Source organism: Callionymus lyra, chromosome 6 (assembly GCF_982586985.1).
Source record: "Callionymus lyra chromosome 6, fCalLyr1.hap1.1, whole genome shotgun sequence".
NCBI classification, from domain to species: Eukaryota; Metazoa; Chordata; class Actinopteri; order Syngnathiformes; family Callionymidae; genus Callionymus; species Callionymus lyra.
Window position 1 is genome coordinate 11,656,448 of NC_141823.1, and position 20,334 is coordinate 11,676,781.

A 20,334-nucleotide genomic window follows, 5' to 3' on the forward strand; every position below is an offset into this window, starting at 1 on the left:
TGGGAGAAAGAAAGGAAGAGGGCAGAAAGAGTCCAGAACAGTGGGAGTGCTGCTGGGGCCGACGGGAGCAGAAAGGCGGAAAGGGTTAGCGGTTTATTGTTAGAGCTGTGTGCAGCGCTTCTGGTCCCCGCACACTCATTCAGGCCCGGCTATTTATATCCTCTCAATATCCACGCAGGCGGAGGCGCTCGCTTTCATCACCACATACATTATAGAGACGCTGGAATCAGGAGCCCCGTCTGCTGGGATTGTGTCTTTTTTTTTTTGTTGCGGCAGGAATCCCCCGTTTATATTTGGACAATGTCGGGAGTCGTTGGCAGGATATTCTTCTTATAGAGGCGCACGTTAAGAATTAAATCACAGGGGGGTTCATGCTTCAAAGAGGCAGCGGTGAAAGAGAACAACTGTGTCTGAATATGAGAACTGTAGCAGTAAATAACATTTCTATATTGTAACACTATATTTTCTTACAAAGTTAAATTGTTTATCTTAATAATATAGGCCAGGGACATCAGCCTGGTATAAACTTTGACCTTAGCAATGTATTATGTAAATATTCATTTTAAAAATAATTGTACAACTAAATTGAGACTACACGGTCACAGAAAACCAAGTTTGTGATGGTCCAGATGATTGGTTAACCCCCCTCCTCAAAAGTTAGAAAAGTAACAAATACTTAGCTTTTTTTTTTTAAATGCAAGATTGACATACAAATATTCATAGCATTCGTTAATTTTTGTGTTGCAATTTTGCATCAATGTCCTTAGCGGATATAGAAAGAATACAATCCAGAGAGATCCTGGCAATGACTGAGGATGAGAGGATACAGTGACTCCAGCAGCTTTTAAAGCGAAATATTTTGGTTTTAAAACAAATGAAAGCAGTTACGACTTTGTCAAGAGTCATGTGGTCTGTAAATTCTGCAACACCACAGTCTCGACAATACTACAAATATATCATTGTTCCTACAATATCACAATACATCGGTCCTGGCCCCTGTATCGTGATATGTAGCATACTGCCAGATTCTTTCCAATACACACCTCTAGTTATTATCCTCATAAACCTGTTACTTGTTACTTAATTGTTGTCATCTTACATTTGTGGTATAAACGTGGCTGACCTTTGCAGATAGCCAAACTAATATTGTAACACTATATTTTCTTACAAAGTTAAATTATTTATCTTCAAAATATAGACGAGGGACGCCAGCCTAAACTTTGACCATAGCAATATATTATGTTAATATTAATAGAAAATACATGTACAACTATATTGACACTACATCGTCACAGAAAACCATGTTTGTAATGGTCCAGATGATTGGTTAACCCCCCTCCCCACAAGTTAGACAATTAACCAAAATTACACTTGAGTAAAATGTACGTGGTAAATTGTACAAATGTCTATAGTAAATTAAGTTGTGCTATATTGGCTCATGTGTTTTATAGGTTAGTTGACAAATCAAACATTACAATTTTATTGTAAATTTTGGTATGTGCCAACTTGTTATAAAGACAATTAATTTTGATAGTTTAATCATCTTTTAATGAAAAAATAAGGAACTCAATTAAAGTAATAATAAAACATTAATATGAAACAAAGCTTTCAATTTATTCTGACGATGAAAACAAAGTAGAAAATAGTTTTAATACAATAGTATAGAAAATCCATCCCAGGAATCAAACACTGCTGCATCAGAATTTGCTGATAGAAAGTCACGACCATTTCTTTAACCTCACATGTTTCAAATGATGAAAGAATATAGCAAACTATGCTCTAAAGCGCTGCTTGAAGGCAGTGACAGAAGTAGTAAACACAACCGCTGACAATTAAACATCAAAGTCATAGTAACCTTGCAGCAAAGACAAAAAATGTGCTGAAATATTATTGTTAATGTTGATTTTAGCGGCTAACAAGTTAAATAGTATAATTTACATAACCACTTTAGAGGATGCTGAATATTACTTATATAACCTTTGGGTTTTTCATTTTCATTGTAGCTACAAGATGAAAACGTGTCGACAAACCTGGTGTAAACTGACCTGTTAAGAGGAACATTGTCTATCTTGCAGAACATCTCTGTTAATCGTATGGGTTGACATATGGATAACGTTGTCGCCTACTCATGTTGTACTTTGTCAATATTGGACAGCAGCAGGATTCATCAACTCTCGACATAATGGTCCACACAAGAAACTTGAGAGCACAATGCCGTGATAAAAGCAGGATAACGTACAACAAGAGCTTCCTGACAGTCGGTATAACACAAAAGATGAGTCATCTTGATGAATTATTAATATGTGTTAAGGACAGAGCTAGGCATGGTGAGGCTTGGGTTATTTATGTATGTGGCCCTTTGGATAATGGGTCAGAGTAAATTGCAAATAAAGGAAACATCTTCAAAATTAACAAATAAAAGCGAGAAACTACTTGATATATTTTAATATATGTATACAATAATATACAATTAAATTACATGTTAAGCTTAGTTTTAAAACATCACTCTTGTTATAGTCCATTTATTTTCACATATGACGTGGTGTAGTTTTCATCACCCTTTTTGTGTGGTTCTTATTCTACGTATACAGGTCTTTTTTTAATTCACCAATGGCATTAAAAACGGGCCAATGTGTCACTTTTGAGTGGTTTTGTTGGGATACGGTTCATGTTCACCAAGCACAAAATAGAAGACGACGAAAAATACTGTCTAAATATTCAAATGAAGAAAATAAGAATTGGATGAGGTCGCTGCAAGTGAGAGGAAATATCTGCTGAAGGTCGAAACTTCAGCTGGAACCTCAATGTCGAGCAGTAAGAGACAATAGTCTCTAACAAAATGTAGTTCAGTACTTTCTTTAATTTACATTTTTTTTTGCATCCTCAACAATCTACTGTAAGTAGGTCAACTCTGATACAGCAAGAGATACAGTAGTTTTACTAACAGTTATATAAACATTAAAAAAAACATTTAATCACCTTATGATGACGCATAAGAGACATGTTGGAACTACTATGAGGCAGATTAACACTTCAGAAAAAGAGCTTCAGAGTTCAGAACGCAACTAATATTAAAAACATAAGTAGTTTGAATGACTTCATGAGCATTCACGTTACACATTAAATGCTCACATGACACTTCTAAGCCGATGTACTGTTGCTCTACGTTAGTGCTGACGTCATGAGCCGACAGCAGGTTCTCTGCAGGGTTGATGTATCGAGGGAAGTAGTCTCGCCACAAGTTTCCACACAACTAACCGAATTAAACATCTAAACAAGCATCACGCTAAAGAAGATGAGAAGTTTGAAAACTTTTTCTGCTATTCTGCAAAGACGAGAGACACCTCCGGGCGAGAGTATGAAAGAGGCTTTCAAGTGGTTTAGAAACGAGTGGTTTCGTCGCCTTGTTGAATATTTAGAACCGTCTACACTCCCGTAATGGCTTTTTATTCAAAGCATGACTGGTATTTATCTAACAGTAGGGCAAGAGCGTAATTTTTTTAACATCAGTATTGGATCAGTATCCGTCAATACTCTAAATTATCTGGACCATAATAGTCAGATTGTTGCATCCCTATTTGATTGTAAAATATATGTTTCTCCATGATTGATGAATACAAACAAATGTAGTATGTGTTTGACTCAAAGTGTAAGACTGTTTAAAAACTAACAAATGTACTATGATGAAGTGATGTAAAGAACAAGATGATAAAGAGCATCTACAGGTGAACAGAGCATGTCAACGCTCTCCTGGACTTATTGAGAGTCTTAACCAGCCAAGAAAGCGTCAATTCTTAAATTAAAAAAAGCCCCTGAACCTTTGCACTCCGCAGATGTTCAGCATAATCATCATCACCATTCTTCATCAACAGCTTGATGTATGCCATCGTGCCGAAGACGGCGAAGCTTCCCAGGAGGTGACAGAATGTGTGAGGAGGAAGAAGCTGCTGCCATTGTTGCCTCCACTCCTCTTCTGACGGCAGCACATGACAACTTACCCATTCAGACCCGAGCAGTCGAAGGAGGAGGAGGAGGAGGAGAAGATGGGTGGCAAAGCCAGGGCAGGGACACACAAAGGATGTCATTAGCAGCATCCACAGCAGGGTGCGGGCACAATATGGCAGCAGCATTAATGGTGACTGGAGCTGCAAATCTCCCTCAGAAAGGAAGGCATTGACGGCAGTGGCAGCGACACCGCCGAGAGGAAGAGAATATGGAGAGTGACGTGGATGGTAGGCATGTTTGGAGAGGAGCGAGAAGGAAACAGAAGACCGGGAAAAAAATGATCAACCTCTGCTTAAATCTTAAAAGTGTCATCAAGGTTTTGGTTTTTAAGTTACTCATTTTTTTAAACAAATGTGAGCAAATACGGTACGAGCGTTTCAAGGAGCAGTAAAGCGCCTGTTTTATTATGTCTATTATGTACAATATAACTAAGCAATGCTTCACAGACAATGTACAAAGGGTTCAGTGACTTGCATTGAAACCCCACTTATTTTCATTATTTACTATAAATTTTCCAAATACTACAAGTGTACAAGTTGCGGAAAAACATTATAAAATCAGTTTTAAAAACAGCTTATCTAGACTATACTCCTGGTACTTTCACAAGTGAGTGTATTGCAGTGTTATGTACAAAAGGCAGACATGAATGTCCTCTGACTCGTTTAGGGTTCGTACGTTTGTCTTTCTTTTTGTTCCCACTTGATTTCAATGACTTGTGTGGAATCATTCCGGAGCCTCCACCAAAACCTCGATAATTTGATACAAGACCCTGTTTGTTTCACCTCAGAGTTAACTAAACAGGAGACATGAAGTGGTACAACATGAAAAAAAATGGGGCGAACTCTTTGGTAACATTTTTTTTAAATGTGTATTTGATCTACAGTATGCATGGTTACCACTGTTATGTCCATGTTGATAAAGTGTTGCATTGGGTAAATTCCCTGTTGTTTTCTGGAGCTAAGATTGTTACATTTGAACTGTAATAAAATGTTATTTACCTAGTGTCTCCCAGTAGAACTAGTCCAACTAGGAAAGGGCTTCATTCTTATCCAGCTGGCAAAAGCAGTTTGATTCATTTACATCTAAATCACTTCTGGTTTGAACCACCACAACTTCCCGTTTCAAAGTTGAATTCCCTTTTGTAACAGTTGCGCCATTTATATCAGCAGTGTCAAAAGTCAAAATGTAGCTTCATCAAAAATAACCAAATTATGCATTATAAATATTTCGAGAATACTTTATATGTACAGTGACCGTGTTGTATTTGACAAAGACGTGTCTCTAGTTAAACACTGCAGAAAACTGACGTGAAACAGTTTCCTTCAACTGAGAAAAATCTCTAAACTTGAACTTGTCTGGACTATTGTAACAGTTTTAATGTTTTAATGTCCTAACAAGAAGGAACTCTCTCGCCTGCAGTTAATACAAAACTCTGCAGCAAGAATTCCGACCCGCTCTAGTAGAAGAACTCACATTTCTCTGAAGCTTAAATCTCTTCACTGGCTGCCATTTTATTTCAGGATCAACTTTAAAATTCTGGTTCTTACTTTCAGATCTATTCATGGTCGGGCTCCTCCTTACATCAGTGATCTGATCCAGCCTTACACCCCAGCTCGGGCTCTGAGGTCTTTATAAGTATTTATTATATTGTGTATTTTTTTTTTATTGTTTAAGCTTTGTGACCCTGGTCTAGTAAAGTGCTCTATAAAAACGAATTACATATATATATATATTTTGGTTTGAGTCCGGGGTTATTGTCAGAAAAAGTAAGATATCATCTGACTCTGCATGTCAATCATTTGATGGGATGGATGACAGGCCGATGTCTGTTTTTCCTAAAGGTCATGAGGATCTACCAACATTGCCTTGATCGACTGGTGGATTACACTCTTGTCCAGAGATACATCACGAGCATCAGAAGCACCTCATGGCCGAGGATGTAGTTTCTCCAAATCCTAAATATTAACCAGCAGTCAGTTCTGATGCTGAAGCATGAATAATGAACGCTCCACCCAGCCATGACAGCCCTCTGAATTATTAATGCACAACCACAGTCTTGCATTAGCACACAGCACGGGGCGCCTCCTCACAGCGGGGTCCAGATGCCCACTCATACTTGTAGTCACATGGTTTTTATCCACGCATGTCCTGGCATCCATATTCAACAGCACCTCTGAAAGGTTTGACCTCAGGCGGGTTTTCTCCTTGAAGAACCTCTTAGCATGGAGTCACTTCCTCACAGCGCCGTGTTTAGACAGACGCCTCTGGATCCGCGAGACCACGGCAACATCAGCCGCGCCAGAAATGTCAGGATGAGCCACAAGAACAATATTCGATGAATAATGTCGGTTAATGGTTGACTTTTCGACTACAAAAGCGTGAACCCCCGGGAAAACGCTAACTAGGCCAATTTCTTTTTCACGGGCTAAGTTTAGGAAATGTAGCCTAATTAGCTGAACAGAGAACTGGCTGACAGATGTAACTCAGTGATGTCGATAGACTCACTATTTATAATCCTAGTGAATGTTCGAGTCTGGAGGCTATGTGTGTCTGAAAGTCCACGACTCATCTTGCCTGGAAAATCCACTGGAGGACTCACAAGAGGAGTGTTTTACGAAAGCGTCACGCCGCTAAAAATAGGTTTGGTGTCCATTTTATCTGTTTTCGGTTTATTGAGAAGTTAAACATTTGCAGATGGTAAATCACTTTATACTTTACATTATTTCATAAACATTACGGGTATGTATTAGCAGGAACATGTCGATTGCAATGCGCCTCATGATACAGGGGCATCGATACGACATATTTCGATACTGTAGGGTATATTTGTAGTATTGTCCGAGTACTTGCGGAATTTACAGACCACATGACTTTTGATGAATTTGTAACAGCTTTGAATTGTTTTGAAAACAAAAATACTTCCAAACATCAGCATTAAAAACTGCTGGAGTCAACTGTATCCTCTTGTTCCCAGTTATCGCCGAGATCTCGCAGGATTTCACTGTTCTTTAGCAGCGAAGGACATAATGACTGCTGCCATCTATTGTAGGTTTAAAAAATAAATAAATGCTGTGACTATTTGCATGTTAATTGTCAAATAAATACAATTAAAAAAATATAATATTGTTTATATTTTTGAAATATAAACCATAAAAGTACCATCATAAAATAAAAATAAAAAACGATTTGAAAGCAAAAAAAAAGAATAACAGATTGTCGAAATAGTATAAAGTTTAGTGTAAAATCATTGTAATATTAACGTGTATCAATTTATTTTCTTACACCCTTTAGTACACAACAACCGCTTTCTCTGGGAGTCGGAATCGTCATTCATGTCTACTTTATATTTCAAACACAAAGATTGTATAACAAGTGATTCAGTCTAGAAAGGCAACAAAACAAATGCTGTACAATGCGATTATAAAACACATCTACCCCAAAGCGTCGCACACACAGTTGCATTGAAACAGTTGAACGTGTGCATGTTTGCTCTTCAGGGAGTATTATGCAAGTTAAAAAATGTGTATTTGGACAGCAAGTCTAGAGCCTATTTGCACGGACAGGAAGAGAACATTAGGTGGTAAGGTGACGCTAATGGTGTGGGTGAGAGAAACCCCAGAAGACGGTGTAAACGCATCACAGGAATGAAGAAGAGAGACTGTGCAAACGCAGCAACGGTGTTTGCAGAGGAAGAAATGGCAAATCATGCCTGCAGTGTGGGACGCTGGGGATGCACTAGCGCTTCACAAAAAGGCTCCAACACACAATATGCACAAAAACACAAACACACTTGTTTAATGTGCACCGACAAAGGAAGCACAATGAGGTTCATCCGAGCTTTTACTGGCATCCTGGATGAGCTGTTGAAGAGCAGTCGGAACTAATACTTCACTTGATGTGATGGAGCTGCGGGTTTATTGGAAGAGACCACAAAAATGTTTCGCTAACAAACACCCTCAAATCTTTTATTACAAATATATGAGTGTTTCAATCTCATCTTGTACTTTATCGGTTTGAGTAAATTTGCAATTCTTACTGGAAAACACATTCTTGTTTTGTATATTTTACTCGCTTATGCAATATTAAGTCGATCAAACTATATTTTTTCTGCCTATAATTCATACTTTTCTATTTCACAGAATACTACATTTACTTCAGACTTGTATTTGTTGTTTTGTTTATTAATAATTAATGTAACGTGACAACCAACGTCCTTTTGATCATTTACGCGTGTCATGTGATCAGTACATATGTTATGTAAGAAATTTATTTGTTATGTACACATTAATCGTATCATATGATCATTTGTCTGTGTCATGTATTATAATTTAGTTTTTGGACAAAACACACTGTATTTGGTGCGAGTTCAGGGTTTGGTCACCAATAAATTATTCCTCAACCACTCAGAATATGAGCTCTTCAATCCATATTAAGCTTTGTTCCGAACATGTCAGACCAAATCCTTCTCTTGGACTGAATAACTCTGAACACTATTTTTCAACATGTTCCTAACAATCTGAGTGCGATGGTGTAATCCCACAGTCTTAGCAGGGAAGTTGGCAATCTCCACCAGATGAAAAAAAATAACCTACGGCCGACGTCCTTTAATTGACACAATGAGGCTAATGCTGAAGCAAGTCAAGGAACACGTAGGGGTGCGGCCGGAGTGGTGGGCACATTCCTGTGTTCCCGGCAGACTTGAAGGAGGATGGCAGAAACATGAGACGGGTGGCATCACTTCAGACCCACGGCTGGCTCAGCCATTAAATGCAGAGAAGAACTTTTGATAGTTGTCACAATACATCCCTTAAAATATCCACAAACTGCTGGCAATGAACACAGTTCAACAACTCAATTTAGCAGATTTACGACTCAGTAAAAAGAGTTAAAGTGTTGAACACTAAATCACCTAAAAACAAACAACTTGATGTATTTGACCCTTAAACTTGAAGTAATGTATACTTCACTGTGGTATCTTATAAAGACCACTAATTTGTAAATATAGTACTCGCATGAAATACATAAATGCTCACATGACATATTTAAATGATTACATGATATAACGTAGAAAGACACAGCCTTGTTTAGCATTATTAATAAATAAACAGATTAATACATGCGAGTTTTAAGTACATATTCTGTTCCGTGAAATAGAAAGGTATGAAAAGAGGCAGAACTTAAAAAAACTTTTCTTCTATCTACAAGTTTTAAATCTATGTAAGTAAGTAACAATCATTTGTAAAGCGCCTTTCTAGACCAGGGTCACAAAGCACTTGAACAATCAAAATAATACAGTTAAAATACACACTTTAACGGTCAAGACACCATAGAGATATCTTGTTTGATCAGCTTAAAATGGTTAGTTTACAGTATATTGTTTGATTTCATTCACAATTTGGTGGAATGCAAATGAAAATGCAAAAGTAGTTGAAAATTCTACAATTGTATTCCGATGATGTACAGACATGGCTTCGAAGTGTACGATTGTATAAAAACCGTTTCAATATACTCAAACTAGTGTAAAGCAAGAGATTATATGGAAACAAAATACAAAACTATTTCCCTTTGGACACGTTAGGACACCTGAAATTACTTTTATCGGCTGTCCCTCGTGATCCATACTGATCCATCTGGGATGCTGACTCTTGAAGAACTCAAGATTGGGTACATCAATTATTTAGAGCCTTCATGCGCCGAGAACCTCGACATACCTCTATTTATAAACAGGTTTTTCAGCCTGCTGGGTCCAGCTTCGACGGCTCACCAGCAGCCATCATCTCTACGATGCTTCCTGCTAGGTTATAATAGTGTCATTCTGCTGTGCTTTCATTTCAACATTTACTCCAACAGTACAATAAAAAAACAATTGTAACAGTGGTGTTGTAAGATATAAAACTTTATGACACCCTTGTAAAACCTTTTCGTAGCCCATTTCTAGCGTTTCTGCTTCTCTACTGCAACATTTGTCAATGCACAAACGATGGAAGTGCCTTCATCTGTGCAGCCTTTTTTTCCCCAAATGTTAACGTTTGAAACCATCAGAGTTGCTTATGAACTGAACATCATTTCACCGTCAGCGAGGCAGATGCTTCTGGTCTCGACTCCTCAGCATGGATCCACACGGACGAGGAAGTGAGCGACTTCTTCCCTGAACTGAAAACTTCCCTTATGTTCATTAATTCAAGTCAGCCAAACTAGAGACAACAAAAATCCAAAAAATGATGGCATGACACGAATAGTCATTTCGCTAACAAACCCCCTGCTTCCTGCTGGGTCACAGTGGGGTGTCGCCTTTGTTGTGAGTCACACCGCTTCAAACCTCGCCGGATAAACAGTGAGAGAGACTGCACGGATCCTTTTGAAGTCCCGGGCTAAAATAATGCAGAAAGCATCTTTTTAAAAAAGAAAACCCCCCTTTAGGAAAAAAAAGTTATTCCGACAAACATTTCTTGTTTTTGTGTTGATCATATTCTGATTGTGATCATAAAAAAAAACACATGTTTGTGTAACATGGTCTTAGCCGCCAATGACGTCATGCTACTTTGCTCGTGGATAGATCTAACTTGTCAGTATTACTTACTTTAGTTGATACTTAAAATGTTCTCTTGATGTCAGAACAACAATGTCTTGTGACTCTTTTTTTACCAGCATCTCATGAAAATAATTGCTAGTATTTCGTATTTATGTACTTTAGTCTTGTTTTAAATTATGAAAATCCTTAAAAAATCTATAATTGATGTTTAATTGTGGTGGCCACATACAGAAAGATATAATATGGATAGATTTGTTGAATCATATACTTGATATACGTTTGGAAATTATGTTAGTAAGTAAGTAATTATTGGTTATTTCTAAAGTGCCTTTCCAGACCAGGGTCACAAAGCGCTTTAACAATCAAAACAATACACAGTTTAAACTATATACTATAAAAGGCCAAGACACCTAAGACGAACAGATTCTGATCCACAGACCTCAGACCCAGAGCTGGGGTGTAATGCTGGATCAGATCACTGATGGAAGGTCTGACCTTGAATAGCTCTGAAAGTAAGAAACAGAATTTTAAAATTTATCCTGAAAGAAATTGGCAGCCAGTGAAGAGTTTTAAGGATTGGAGAAATGTGAGTTCTCCTACTAGAGCGGCTCAGAATTCTTGCTGCAGAGTTTCGTATTAACTGCAGGCGAGACAGCTCCTTCTTGGTTGGACAGGAAAATAAACTTACAATAGTCCAGACAAGAAGACATAAACAAATAGATTATAATCTCCAGATCGTGTTGTGACATTGTTTTCCCAAGTTTAAAAATATTTCTCAGTTGAAGGAAACAGTTTCTGGTCAGTTTTCTGCAGTGTTGAACTAGAGACATACCACACCCAGGTTTCTCAGGCTCAGTTTGACAGACTGGCCTAAGTCACCCAAGTACTCACTCAACCCCTGGAACTTTATCATCAGGCGCAATAACCAGAGTTTCAGTTTTGTCTAAATTTAGCTGCAAAGTGTTTTCACTTCGCTGTTGTGAACCACCAAAGGTTTAGACGGAAGCAACACTTTCAGTTCTTTAGTTTTATAAAATGTATGCCCATGTTTCTGCAAAATGATTTAAAAACATTTTTGTAAATGTTACTGGATAAAAAAAACGTTGCTAGAATTTGGTATAAATTATACATGTCAAACAAACAACAATGAAAAACTATTATTTATTTTATGCATTTCTTTAATCTCATCTTGTCCTCTCAAAAATATCAGTTTCAGAATATTTTTAATTGATTAATGTAATCATAAACTTCAAATGTAAAAAAAATGTTTTGTACACATCCCTCATGTAGTATCATAGTTTTCTAATACAACAACAACAACAAAACTAAACTTTAGTCAATTGTCCACAATCATACACTACTTTTATCTTCTGAAGTAAAAAGCACAATCATGCAAACAATTCAAAAAGTATATCAAACATATTTAATGGTCCCTTTTGTGTTTGCTTGGAATTTAAAACTTGAAAATTCTGTCGGAATTTGGATTTTATTTAATGTATTTATCTGTATAATGTCTCAAGTTATGCTCAATTTTTGAAAATAAATATTGAAATAAAAAATAACCTTTGATATATTCAACTGCCATTGAATAATTACGCTACATTACAGTTTGAAATTGTGAGATATTAATAAGCACCAAAATCGTAACGACATTTATGTGTAATACTGTGAAAAAAACACTGGAGAGACGTTTGACTGTGAAACTGAACGCATAACTCAATGCATCTTAAAATAAGCTTCTGGGCCGACCACAAGACTAAAAAAAACAACAAACATAAATGTAAGATAAACACCACAATGGGTGTGTGAAATTGTTCGCAGCGTGGAGCGAGCGGTCGTGCATAAGACTTGTTCACGCTGAGCATCTTTCCTGGCAGGTGAAGCCTCGCTTCTCTCAACAAGCTCCCTGACCGGACCAGACGCCGCCCAGATGGACAGGCTGGACGGACTCTGCGTGCAAGATGGCAGCTACAATGACACTATTCTATAGAAGCCTCATGACCACTCGGAGGGATGGCAGTGTGTGGTTGGTACACACGGCACAGAAGAGGCACAAACACGCTTCAGTTGGGATTCACTCGGAGCTAAAAACACAACAAACTGGAATAACAATTCACCCTTCTACTCGTTTTCTCAACTTTAAATTTTAATACCGCAACAAAAACAACAAATTCCTTACATTTTTTTAACGTAACATTAGAGATAAATGGTGTCTCTGAATGAACATTCAATAGCAGGGTACACCGCTATATGCAGTTTTTAGAAAAGGAGTTTTAAGTGCAGTAGAAAGCACAAAAGCTTTATTTAGTGCTAAAAGAAAATGTCTGTCTACTCAACTCTAACCTATATTCAACTCCAACTCTCAATCTTCTAACAAACAACATTACATTTTACTGACGTTTACTGATGTGTCAAAGGCCAAAGTCACTAAACATACATTCATTTATAAATCTATTAAGAAGTATTTATACATTCAATGTATTTTGGTGTACCTTGAATCACCACATGAACCAGTATGAATAAGAGGGCAGCCCATTGGTTCATTTTCTAACTTGTGTTAACCGACAAAAATGATATATTTGATTAATGGGACCGAGTTGTATAGAAAGTTATTCATGATTTGAATAGGCAAATGTTTAGCCCGGACCAACGACTTGGGAAAAAGAAAAGGGGAAATAATAGTAGCCAAGGGAACTGACATCATCTATGAGATTAGATCAATACATTCAAATTCTGGCAAACAAAACTGCTTTGACGCTGGTAGAGAGATTATTGTGATGAATGATTCCTGCTGACACACTCGTTTACATGATGAAGATCAACAACACACCTGCAGTCGTTTCTGTGGTTTAACAAGACCTGAGATGTATGCGCTCGTATATCAATCATCTTCTTTGCTCATGGTTAAGAGACGTGAAGTGTACAGTGGAACAAGTCCAGCTCAAACAATCGCTTCCTCCGCAGAAAACCTTTATGTTGAAAAAAACAGTCCAGTCTTGAACTCGTTCACTCACTAGAACAGAAGTAGAACTGCACAATGAGTTGGACGGAGAGTTTTATAACTTCCAAAAGACAAGATTTGTAACATTGTGCTACACAAAACCATTAATAACAATAACATTTTTTTTTAGGGCTGCACGATATATCGGAAAAAATATAGATACCGTGATATTGGCACGTGCGATATGCATATCGAAAACATGTGCGATAATTTATAGTTTTTGTATAAATCAAGCATTTCTTAAATGCGCACTTTGACCAATCAGTGTCACTTCTGTAAAGTTGTCAAATTGTACTTCTATGTCTCGTTGTCGTATACGTCTCTGTCCGTCAGTGAGCTGTGCGGCGCAAGCTTGCTAGGCTCAGTCGTTATGGCGACGCATCTTGCCGGAAGTAAGACTAATTTATGAGCTCTACTCAAACTCGGGTGATCCAGTCACTCAACCTCCTTTGCTAAAGCAACATATCGCAAGTACTTTTCATCTCGTCTCGTCTTTTTTAGCGTTTTTATAAGCTTGTGAACTTCCAAACAAGTGTAAACCTGTCCGTCTTCGCCGTATGCTAATGAGCCAAGTTGTTAGCGTCAGGTCATTTATGAACTGTTATACGTGTGTGTGTGTACAAGGAGGTGGGATATGTTATTGATTTGGTGATATCGCGACGCGCCGGCGGCTCCTCTCTGATGTCGCTCAGTTTCGCAGGGAACCGATGCAAGTCCTGCGAAACTGAGCGTTAGTAGTGATAATTCTTCTCTGATCATGTCAGCACTAAAGCGCGGAAACAAACGAAAGGAAAATATGGCATCGTTTTCCTTATTTAAACCCCTGGACCTGCCCTACAATACTCTATAATATTTTTAGGTGAAAGAATATATATCGATATCGCAATTCAAGACACCAATATCGAATATCGCACTTATTTACAATATCTTGCAGCCCAATACAAATATTTCCTTCTTCCTACAGTATCACAATATATCGTAATGTTCCCCTGTATCCGTATCGTTATTCTTTCAAATACTTAACCATAACAGTGTATTGTACATCTTCATAATAAATACAATAAAATATGTTAATGCGTAGCGTTCATCAACTACAGATGTTTCTAAACATTACACAGTTCATCTTGAATCCATCGTGAAGACAGTAATGAAAGACACAGAGAGCAGAAAGTTGTGCGAGGAGAGAAAAAACGGAAACACTTTCATTATGTCGTGGTCAGCAGAGCTTTTTTGGACGGACTTCAAATGTGCAATGAGATGTTTGGTGTACAGACAGAGGAGCCATTACTTCCCTGCTGAGCACATAAGCCAGACTCAGAGCTTAGCGTAAGACTGTAACACAGCTCAGCTCCTCGCAGCTTTGGGGGATCGACGAGACAGAGATTTTCTATCCTTCACATTACTCACGGCCGGAGAGAGGTGAGCCGACAGGTAGATAGGCTTGTTCTGTCACCTTTAGTCCTTGTCAAAGTCTGCATCAATACAGCCCCTTCAACCCGGCCATCACTCAGCCCGCCAGAGCGGGAGAAAGCAGCAGGAAAAAGGGGGTAAACAGAAAAGGAAGACTATTTGATGAGACATTGCTTCCTAATATTTGTGTCAGAGGGATTTCCAACCCTTGGTCCAGGAACTGGAAACTGACATTAGCCTTTGACTCTTGACATGTCATGACGCTTGTTTCAGTCAAGATTATAAAAAAACATCAACATGTTTATTCATTCATTCATTGTCTACTACTTTTATCCCGGGGTCGGGGTCGCGGGGAGACTGGAGCCTATCCCAGTATCATAGGGCAAGAGGCAGGGGACACCCTGGACAGGATGCCAGTCTGTCGCAGGGCACACTGAGACAGACAACCATTCACACACACACTCGTACCTACGGACAATTTCCTAAACTTCTCAATCAACCTCTGTATGTTTTTGGACTGTGGGAGGAAACCGGAGTGCCCGGGGTAAACCCACGCAACACCGGGAGAACATACAGACTCCACACAGAAAGGTTGTCTTGGCCTGGAATCGAACCAGCAACATTCTTGCTGTGAGACGAAGAAATGAGCAAAATATAAAGTCTAAAACTCTAAATATTGTTGCAGAAAAATAAGACCAGAGATCTTTGCTGGTTCAGTGTTACGGTGAGATGAAATTTTCATGCACTTATTGTTCATTTCTCTTCCGGTCATGCCATTTTATTTTTTCCTTTTAAATCTGAAGGTCAATCCGTGAATATAGTCCCAGCATTTAACCGGTTCATGTTGCAAAAAAAGGTTCGTAACCCCCGATTTATAAGCGAAAATATCTAAAAACAAAAACATTGTGCTTCTAATAAACATAGTCATTAGAACGCTATTGATTTATTAGCTAAATTAAGACTCTTCCTCTGGCGCTTTCGGAAGAAAAAAAAAAAGGAAAGTCACATTAGTCAATTTACCTTAAGGGTCTGAAAGGTGTCCATATAGGAATTGTCACCTTCATTAGGGTGTCAGAAAAATCAATATCCAGAACAACATAAGCTATTCAGGGCAATGATGGACGATTTCACGCAGATATTGACAGATGAGAGGATGAAGTCTATAATTCAATGTCATTATCTACTGGTAGTAGAGTTGTCGCAAGAACCGATACATCGGTACCAATCACAAAAAATACAACGACACCAGCTTGTTTTTGTACCGTAAATCCGGAATGTTCTTGGAGGAACCAACGCTTGTTATCTCTGCTGATCACCACTGTGTGAAAGTATAATATTTGTTGTGATTTTCTTATTTATCTGCACATTTATAAGACAAATGTTATTATACTTGTGGACTGCTCAACACTGTTTTGATTGTAAAATAGTTGTTGGTTTTGTTTATTTTTGGATCTATATGGGAAAAAATGTTATCAACAATCAATCAATCGTTGGTTTTTCTTTATTTAATAAAGTCAAAGTAAAGACTTTTTTTTAACCATGGTATAGCAGAATCAATACTGATATTTTGGTATTGTGACATCCCCAACTAGTAGAATGTACTTATACTTAGATTTATAAGACATACTTGAACTACAATTGACATTCTGATTTGTACTTAATATTCTTTTACACTGTTTTTATTCATGATCTTACTAACCTGTGTTGAATTTTGTTTTTATTCGAGTTTTTTTTAAATTATGACTGGCACTTAAATTCCCCAAATAAGTTTTCCCAAAGGATCCATAAAGTACAATACATCTGGACAACTTAATTTGCAACTGAGAGCTACTTTATGCAACCGCTTTACATGAAGGGCTTCCATCAGTTTGGTAGAAACATCTGAAATAACCTCTGACGATAAACTATATTCCCATTATAAAATAATCACATTTTGTTTCTTCAATAATAACCACTAGGTCAACAAGAAAAAAAAGGACCTGTATTTATACTAAAAAAAATGTTTGTTTAAAGCTTTAGTGTCTGTGTCGGTGACCCCTGATCTAGACCATGAGCACCACAGGTCTAAATGAAAATAAATAAACTATTAATAACAGTCATTAAAACAAGAGGTGACTCAATGACCTAACTATGAAGTTAAAACCCAAAGTAGACACCACATCACCACCAGTCATGCTACAGCTTGCAGAGGTATGTTCACTTCAGAGAGTCAAGTTTTGAAGGAAAAAAAAACAAAACTATGCTACAGGGGCAAGTCTGCATATAAAAGACTTTTATTATAAGTAGTTGTAAATGAAACGATATAAGCACATGATTGACAGGCGAGGCACTAAGTAAATATGGTTTATTTAACCTGGCATGTTTGCTTAATCAATAGTTCTGGTTTAAAAAAATAAACTGTCAAGGTTGAATAATGTAAAACAAGTAAGAATCAAACACAACATCCATGATATAAATTTATTTAAATGGATAATGAGGTTTTGTTTACATTAAAAAAGTCCATTGTTGTTGTTTATTTTCTGCATGAATACATGTTGCACACGTTTAAAAAGAAAAAGGGGCGTTCGTTCCTATCATGGACACAGTTAGATCCGTTTAAGAGAAACTTAAATAGAAAACATCAAGTCAGGAAAAAATGCCAGATATGCAGCTGAGACCACCTTGTCCGAAAATGGAACCAGGGCAAGGCGAAGGGTGGCGACCGGGAGGTTTCTGGTCTGAGCCCAGCATCACAACAACCCAAAAACCGCTACTCGCGTTCAGAACCTTTCCCTCGCTTCTGGGGTTTATATACATCTTTATTTAAGGGTTCGGGTCCAAAACACGGATGGGCGTCTTGACTTTAGCGCGTAGACTCTGGACCGAAGCTAACGCTACCAGCGACACACAACGAAGAAGAAGCAGAAGAAGAAGAAGAAGAAGAAGACACTCACCCCAGAAGGTCTCACTCGTCTAGCGATGACGGTCCATTAGAGGTTCGGTTCGGGGGTGGGGTGGGGTTGTGTTTCCAGGTTTACGGTGGACGGTCCGACGCCGTGGCCGCGGGAGCATATGTGTGTTTGTTTGCGTGCGTGAGAGAGAGAGAGGCCTAACGCTGGAGCTGCTGCTGCCGCTGCTGGAGGAGGAAATGGTCCCTGCTCAAGGGGCGCAGTGCGCATGCGCGAGAGGAAGCGCGTAGCCACGGGGTGAGCGGCGCGTGAGCGCGACCACGTGGTCAACAAGTGAGAGTCAACTGATGGTTGACTTGTTACTGAGATTTAAAAATACAACTGTCTCTATTTAAAATACGATTAATTATAAAATTATATATATATTTTATGTTTTTAAGTAAAATATATATATATTTTTTCCATATAATTGTTTTTTTAAGAAAGTAGAAAAATAACATTCGTTTTCATCTGCTAAAATAAAAAGTCTTCTTGCTTTAGATAAATGCATCTTAACTTTAAGTGATGACTCCATCTTTAAATCCTTATATTAAATTAAATTAGTGTTGTCCCCGTTTTAATAATTTCCTCAATTTGATAATAATAAAAAGGCAATAAATGTATTTTTATACAACTTTAATCGTTTAATAAACATATTTTTATAGGACTTTAATCTTGTAATAAATATATTTTTATTTGGCTTAAACCTTTAGTAAATATACAGTATATTTATATACAACTTTAATCTTGTAATAAATGTATTTTTATACGACTTTAATCTTGTAATAAATGTATTTTTGTACGACTTTAATCATGTAATAAACACATTTTTACATTATTGTCGTCCATGTGTTATTTTCGCACTGAGTAGATAAATGCATCTTAACTTTAAGTGATGATTCCATCTTTAAATCCTTATATTGAATTAAATTAGTATTTTCCCCGTTTTAACAATTTCCTCAATTTGATAATAGAAATAGAAGGTTTGGAATTTCAGAATTGGATTCATAATCCAAAGCTTTTTATTTGTTTATTAAAGTATAAAAATGGAATTATAGGAATTGAATTAAAAGAGAGATAAAAAAGAAGAAAATAAAATACAATAGATTGAAATAAAATAAGATGCATTACCATGAAATGAAACATAAATAATGAATAAACATAAAATAAAGTAAATAATTAGTCTTGCGATGGTTAAAATATACTTGGTGACGTGGTCAACAAGTGAGAGTCAACTGATGGTTGACTTGTTACTGAGATTTAAAAATACAACTCTCACTTTAAAATACGATTAATTATATAATTATACGGTTTTTTATATATTTTATATTTTTAAGTAAAAGCTTTTTTTCCCCATATAATTTTTTTTTTTACAGATGTCTTAAAAATAAAGAAAGTGGAAAAATAACATTAAATTTCATCTGCTAAAATAAAAAGTCTTCCTGCCTTAAACATAAACTTTATTATTGTCGTCCATGTGTTATTTTCGCACTGAGTAGATCCTAACTTTAAGTGATGACTCCATTTTTAAATCCTTATATTGAATTAAATTAGTATTTCCCCCGTTTTTAACAATTTACTCAATTTGATAATAGAAATAAAAGGCAATAAATGTATTTTTATACGACCTTAATCTTGTGTTAAATGTATTATTTATGACTTTAATCTAGTAATAAATGTATTTTTATATTACTTTAATCTTTTAATAAACATATTTTTATACGACTTTAATCTTGTAATAAATATATTTTTCTTTGGCATAAACCTTTAGTAAATATATATTTATATACAACTTTAATCTTTTAATAAATGTATTTTTATACGACTTTAATCTTGTAATAAATGTATTTTTATATTACTTTAATCTTTTAATAAACATATTTTTATAGGACTTTAATCTTGTAATAAATATATTTTTCTTTGGCTTAAACCTTTAGTAAATATATATTTATATACAACTTTAATCTTGTAATAAATGTATTTTTGTACGACTTTAATCTTGTAATAAATGTATTTTTGTACGACTTTAATCTTGTAATAAACACATTTTTACATGTTACATTATTGTCGCCCATGTGTTATTTTCGCACAAAGTAGATAAATGCATCTTAACTTTAAGTGATGATTCCATTTTTAAATCCTTATATTGAATTAAATTAGTATTTCCCCCGTTTTTAACAATTTACTCAATTTGATAATAGAAATAAAAGGCAATAAATGTAATTTTATACGACTTTAATCTTGTGTTAAATGTATTATTTATGACTTTAATCTCGTAATAAATGTATTTTTCTTTGGCATAAACCTTTAGTAAATATATATTTATATACAACTTTAATCTTTTAATAAATGTATTTTTATACGACTTTAATCTTGTAATAAATGTATTTTTTTACATCTTTAATCTTGTAATAAACACATTTTTACATGTTACATTATTGTCGTCCATGTAAGTAAGT

The 20,334-nt window shown here is 36.4% G+C and overlaps 1 protein-coding gene across 1 annotated transcript in view; it reads right to left on the reverse strand.

Moving 5' to 3' along the window:
- cskl (c-src tyrosine kinase-like) overlaps positions 1–18,064 on the reverse strand; it is a 37,647-nt gene extending 19,583 nt beyond the window's left edge. The window contains exon 1 of the mRNA XM_087793579.1: positions 17,882–18,064. The gene's annotated coding sequence lies outside the window, so the exon portion shown is untranslated. The remainder of the gene's footprint in view (positions 1–17,881) is intronic.
- Positions 18,065–20,334: the final 2,270 nt, after the last annotated feature.